Genomic DNA, 6,000 nt, shown 5'->3' with positions numbered 1-6,000 from the left:
TCTGTTAATAATGTGATACCGTTAACACCTTTTGTTCCCTATAGAAACAAAAGTAGTGAAGTGAGTAAAGAGAGCCAAACAGTTCTCTTCACTCACTTTCAAAACAGCCGTCAGGCTAGTGGAACCTTAATCAAATGACTAACAAAAGACAGATATATGAGCACCTAGGAAGGGCTTGTGTCTTTTAAGTAGTGTGAGCTAAAGCAACTCCGATATCGATGACTGTATTCTAATAATCTCTCTGGTCAAAATTTAGAACCTTCTGAAGTTTCTACAAAAAATTGCTTTTCAAATGATGTTGGATCTTTAATATCCACTATATTTAAATAATCTACGTTCCCGAAATGAAGCTGTATGGGTTCTTTGATGATGATAATAATAATAATAATAATAATCAGTTAACGCCTTTTATTCCCTTATAGGGAGTAAGCTAGGCCTTCTGACCCTATCTAGCTTTTGGAGACTTAGAGGGCAGTTCAATCTCTCATTCTCCACCGGTAGCCAATCAAAGATAGAGCTGGCCATCCCTCATTCCATCGTCCACCGTTCTCTAAACAAAAAATCTAGTCTTAGCTTTATTGCTAACTACACGCTTACTTAATTTTCAAGAATGATCTCTATTCCCTATCCTGGTCATGTACTGAAAAATTTCCTCTAACTGTCACTAACTATAAGCGGCAATCGATGAAGTGACGGATAAACAAGTGCTGTCATCTCTTGGTACCTAAAACCCGCTTGCCAATGCCAGAAATCGACTAAGTCAGAAAGAAACCGGTTGAAGAAAGGCTTAGAATAACTTTCCTCAGTCGGAGATTACACTTGAAATTAAATCTATCTTTTTGCAGCCAAGCCCCACTTTCACTAAACTGGATAAGCTTTTGATGATGATGACGATGATAATAATGATGATGATGATAATAACGCGCGTTTCACAATTTGTGTTCTTAATTTGACACATCTTCATTCATCATCCCAACAATTGAATCCACAAATGTTTCTGGCATATCTACTCAGACAATTATGTTTTGTCAAATTTTGATGGTTCAATGAATAATACATAACAAATTTCAGTGGTCATTCTGAATAGTTTCATATTATTCTTCTTGCTTTAAACTTCAGCTTGTTGCATCTCCAATACTTCAATACAAATTTGAATTTTAGGTCTCTCATTTGGTCTTTTCCTATTTGATTTTCAGTCTCTTGGTAGTTTAATTATTTTTTGAGTCCACCTTATTAATAGGTTGTGCCATTCCGACCTTCTCTTTTTTCATCTATGCATTTATGGGTTGTAATTGACATTCTTCAAATATATTTTCATTTTTTTATTTTATCAAATTTTGATTTTTTAATGATTCATTTCTCATGTATTTATCTGCTGTATTTTTTATGTTTCTGTTCTTGTTTCACATGCATAAATCAAAATTGAAAAAACATTCTCACTTTTTTTTGTTTGATCTTTATTTTTCCATATGATTGAGTTAAAATATGCTATTTTTTTTTTACCCTTCAGGATTTTTTTTACTTCATCCTGAATTCTATTTTCACTGTTCACAGCTATTCTAAGATTGGAGGATGAATATTATAATACCAATATTTAAAAAGAGGAAAAAATCAGAACCTAGAAAACTATCGAGGAAAAAACTTATTGTACACTACCCTAAAAATAAGCAGAATAATTATCAAAAAAAAAAATTAGTATCAACACTAAATTATTATGGACAACAAGGAATCGGCAAAGGAACATCATATACTGATGCTATGCTTGTTATAAAGCAAATAAGAGAAAAATAAACAAACCGATACTTATGTGCTTCATTGACTTAGGCTTTCGACAGAATGAGATTATAGGATCTCCTGAAAGTACGAGTATAAAGAAAGATACCACTGTAAATCATTAAATCACTCAAAGGAACAAAAAAAAAAAAAAAAAACCAGAATGTGTAATAAGGTACCAGAACACAAATACACAGAAAATCCCTATAAGGAAAGGGTTCAGACAAGGTGATTCTTTAAGTCCATGTTTATCAACATAACCAGGAACGAAATAATAAAAGAATTTAAGAAACATAAATTAAATGCAATAAAAATTTGAAAAGAAAGTTTGAATTTGGTTAGATATACAGGCGATGTAGCATTATTTGCAGAAAATGAAAATGATCTCCAAAAGTAATTGTTCAAACTACAATTGTTCAAACAACAACAGATATGCAGCAGTTTTATCATGGAAATATCAACAGAGAAATCAAAAATAAAGGTCATTGCATGAAAAGCGGTCACATGTAAATCGGAGTTAAATGGAAACATTCTAAATAGCAATCTCGAAAAATTTGGTTATGCGAAAAGAAATTATTATCATTTAAAATGATTTTACAACGAAAAAAAAAAAGTTCAGTTAAATGACGAAAATTATTGAGTCGCATAGTGTGGATATGACTAAATAAATCTTATGCATAACAATCTTTTATATATATATATATATATATATATATATTTAATATTGAATGACTAAAAACTGAGAAAAATGTAAACAAAGTTTAATAGCACAACTAGTTTCACCTTGCATCCGCCTTCTTCAGGTGCACAAAAGAAATAACCAGTAAAACATAGAGGAAATAACTGTAAACAAACGGAAAGCTAGTGTATATATATTCAACGTAGAAACCTTGAAGTCTGCGCATTCGAAACTCTTCTCTCGTTAGCTTCATTGTTGGGCGTATGCATGCATACAACATCTCGCGAACGCCAGTATTTGATCGTAGCACAATGACAATCTGAAAGGTTGTAACTCAGGTTGTTGTTGAAATGCAGGGAGTTGAGAATGATTTCTTTTGATTTTATTATCTTTCTTTCTAATTCATCCTGGCAACGGAAAATGTTATCAGACTTTTCCCTTAGGACTGTATAGCTAAGGTTTTCTTCATTAGAATCGGCCGAGAACAAAACGTGACTAGACAAAGGACTGGCTCGAGTTCCCCTGTAACTGACGTCTCTCTTATGTTCTTCAATGCGTAACTCGATCGATTTCTCTGTTTGGCCAAAGTATGGTATATCACAGTTGCACCAAATCTGGCAAAACACCAGGATATTTAAGGTTGTGATGTCTAGGTTTCGGACGGCTCACTAAGGAGGGGATTTTCGGAAGAGGAGTAAATAAACTTCTTATGTTGTATTTCCTAAGAATTTTGGCCAATTTCGGTGAGACAGAGCTTATGTATGGTATAGAAATATTAACTTTCACCTTATTGGTCTCTTCATTATTACGAGCGGGTGGATTTAATAGGAATTTGTCAATTTTTTTTTTTTTTTGTGAATAACCATTTGTTGATAAGTAGACCTGAGAAAATTCAGTTCTTTATTAAGTTCTATCTCATTATCAAGAGGTGAGCGAGCAGGATGTCCTAGTGGAGAAATGATTCCAAACTTTTGAGGAGGATAATGATGGGAGTGACCATGAAGATATCTGTTGGTGTAGGTAGCTTTTCTGTAAATCGAGATTTTTAATTTCTCTGAGGAACGGGTCATTTTGATGTCCAAAAAAGGAAGAGATCCGTTAGCTTCAAACTCAGCCATAAATTGTATGTTCGGATGTTGATTATTTAGAAGTGCTAGGAAGTTCAGAAGAGATTCACGGCCATGGCTCCAAATCAGGAAAATGTCATCAATATATCTTTTCCAAATTCTTGGTTTTAGATAAGAAGAGATGGCTTTAACTTCCAGATCTTCTAAAGAGTTGTTCGCAAGTACAGGTGACAACGGATTACCCATTGCAAGGCCAAAATTTTGTTTTTAGATGGTGTCCTGAAACTTCCTGAAAGTATCCTGATTAGATGCAATGAGTAAGTAAGGCCTTGATATTTTTAGATAATTTATCTTTGAGTAGTACAAGAACTTCGTCTATAGGAACATTGGTAAATAAGGAGATTATATCAAAACTAGCCATGATTTCATCTTCCTTAATAATAATATATTTTATACATAAAACAAAATCTGCAGAGTTTTTAATGAAAGGCAATGATTTACAGGAAAAAATTTGAGAGATTTAGCCACATATTTTGAAAGGTTATATGTTGGAGAATCAATTCCTTCTATGATAGGTCGAAGTGGGGTATTTTCTTTCTGAATTTTACGAAGTCCGTATAATCGTGGAGTAAGCGGATGGAGAGAACGAAGGGAAAGGCGTAGGTTTCTAGGTAGTTCTCAGTAGGTTGTTGGTCTAGTTGTGGAGTTCACGGGTGGGATCTCCCTCGAGGATCGATTAAGTGTCACTCCGTAACAATTCCATCATCTTGTTATGATATTCATCAATGATAAGAACAACTGTGACGTTGCCTTTATCCGCGAGAAAAATAATTATATTTTTGTTGTTTTGTAACTTCTTAATAGCCTGTCGTTCCGATGAAGAGATATTGTCAGTAGGGGGTTTTGGTGTTATTGATGATGAAAATGGATTCAATGCGGAGTAGGTTTTCCTCTTGGTTAGGAAGAAAGGTGGTAGCTTTTTCGATCTTTGTAAGTAATAATTCTTTAGGAATAGATCTGGTAGATAAAACAAAATTTAGGCCTTTACTGAGGACTCTTTTCTCTGCATCGAAAGATTATAACTTGATTTGTTAATAACAACTTTGTCGAGATGGAAGTGTGGTTTCGAAGAAGTTGAATTTCTTTGTATTTGTTTAAGGGCTTTGAATTTTCTAATAAGTTTCAGTTTATTGACATTTTGAATTCTGGCGGCTTGAGATTCAATTCTCACTTTAAGAAGTTTCCAACTGTCACTATCTAGAGATTGTTCAATTTTTTGAGATAACGTGATTTTTTTAATAAATAAAAAAGCCACAGTGCGTTTAGTATCAAATATCCTCTCCGCGAGATCTAACTGTGTTCCATGATAAATCCTTCTAGCCCGTTCCGTTTTAATGTTTTCTTTAAAGGAGATAAATTTAGGAAAGAGGGCATGGAATTTACAACGCTGGAGAAACACTAACCTGTTGATATTCAGGCCTATCCTATTCAAAGTTTTCTGGAAATCCCTGATATTATTGTGAGTTATTTCGTCATAAGGACTAGAAACAGGGCCGCCGCTACCATTTAGGCAAACTAGGCAGTTGCCTAGGACGCAAGCCATGAAGGGGAGCAAAACTTCAAGCTATGCTCTATTCATACTTTACTAAAATATCAAAATTAAATAGTGATATATGATTTAGGTATCGATTCTTTTTCCTTATCCCTCACACAGTCACACATCACACTATTTTACTATTTAATTCTTGGTTCTTTTTTGTTCTTTACCTAAATGATTTGAATTTACCGCTATTTAAAATTTATTAAGATAAATATTTTAAAACGTTAACATTTTAAAATATTAAATTTCGGTATTTTATATTTTTTTTTGTAAATGAATTATAACAGAGAATTTTCAAGTTAATTAAAAAAGGAAACAGAAAAAGCCGTATTAATTTACCTGTTAATTTAACCTGAAAGACAATTTTATTTTGTTTAATGTCAATTAGAAACATTTTAGTTTATGAAATAAGGGGCGCACTACCTTGTGAAATGAGGGGCGCATTTGATTTGATTGCGTTTAAACTTCCTTCTAATGAGTTTATGTCTCACATAAGTAGGCTGTGTTGCTAACCAACTTTTCACGGTTTCATGTGGCAAATTTGTATGTTTCTCTAAAGCTCTGATACTTCTAAAACTCACTACTGTATTAGGATTATAGTAATCTGCTAACTTTTCCATCACTAACAATATTTTTTTCTTTGTAGGTGAAAATCAAGAACCATCGCAAAAGTGAAAGATGTTTGTTATGATAGCAGTACTATTTATACTTATGTATTTTGGACTGTGTATTCTTATGTGGGAAGCAGTATCAAAATCACCGAATTGCACGTCTCATCAAAGAAATGTTACGACAAGAAAAACACCACATGCATTGGTGATATCTGTAAATTCCTATTTTTGCATTTTGCATTGTAAATAATATCTGTGAAATAAAATTTG

The sequence above is a fragment of the Typopeltis vanoorti genome, chromosome 13, assembly GCF_054136105.1.
Source record: "Typopeltis vanoorti isolate ZY-2024b chromosome 13, IOZ_Tvanoo_1.0, whole genome shotgun sequence".
NCBI lineage: Eukaryota > Metazoa > Arthropoda > Arachnida > Uropygi > Thelyphonidae > Typopeltis > Typopeltis vanoorti.
Note: the sequence above shows the minus strand (reverse complement) of the source record.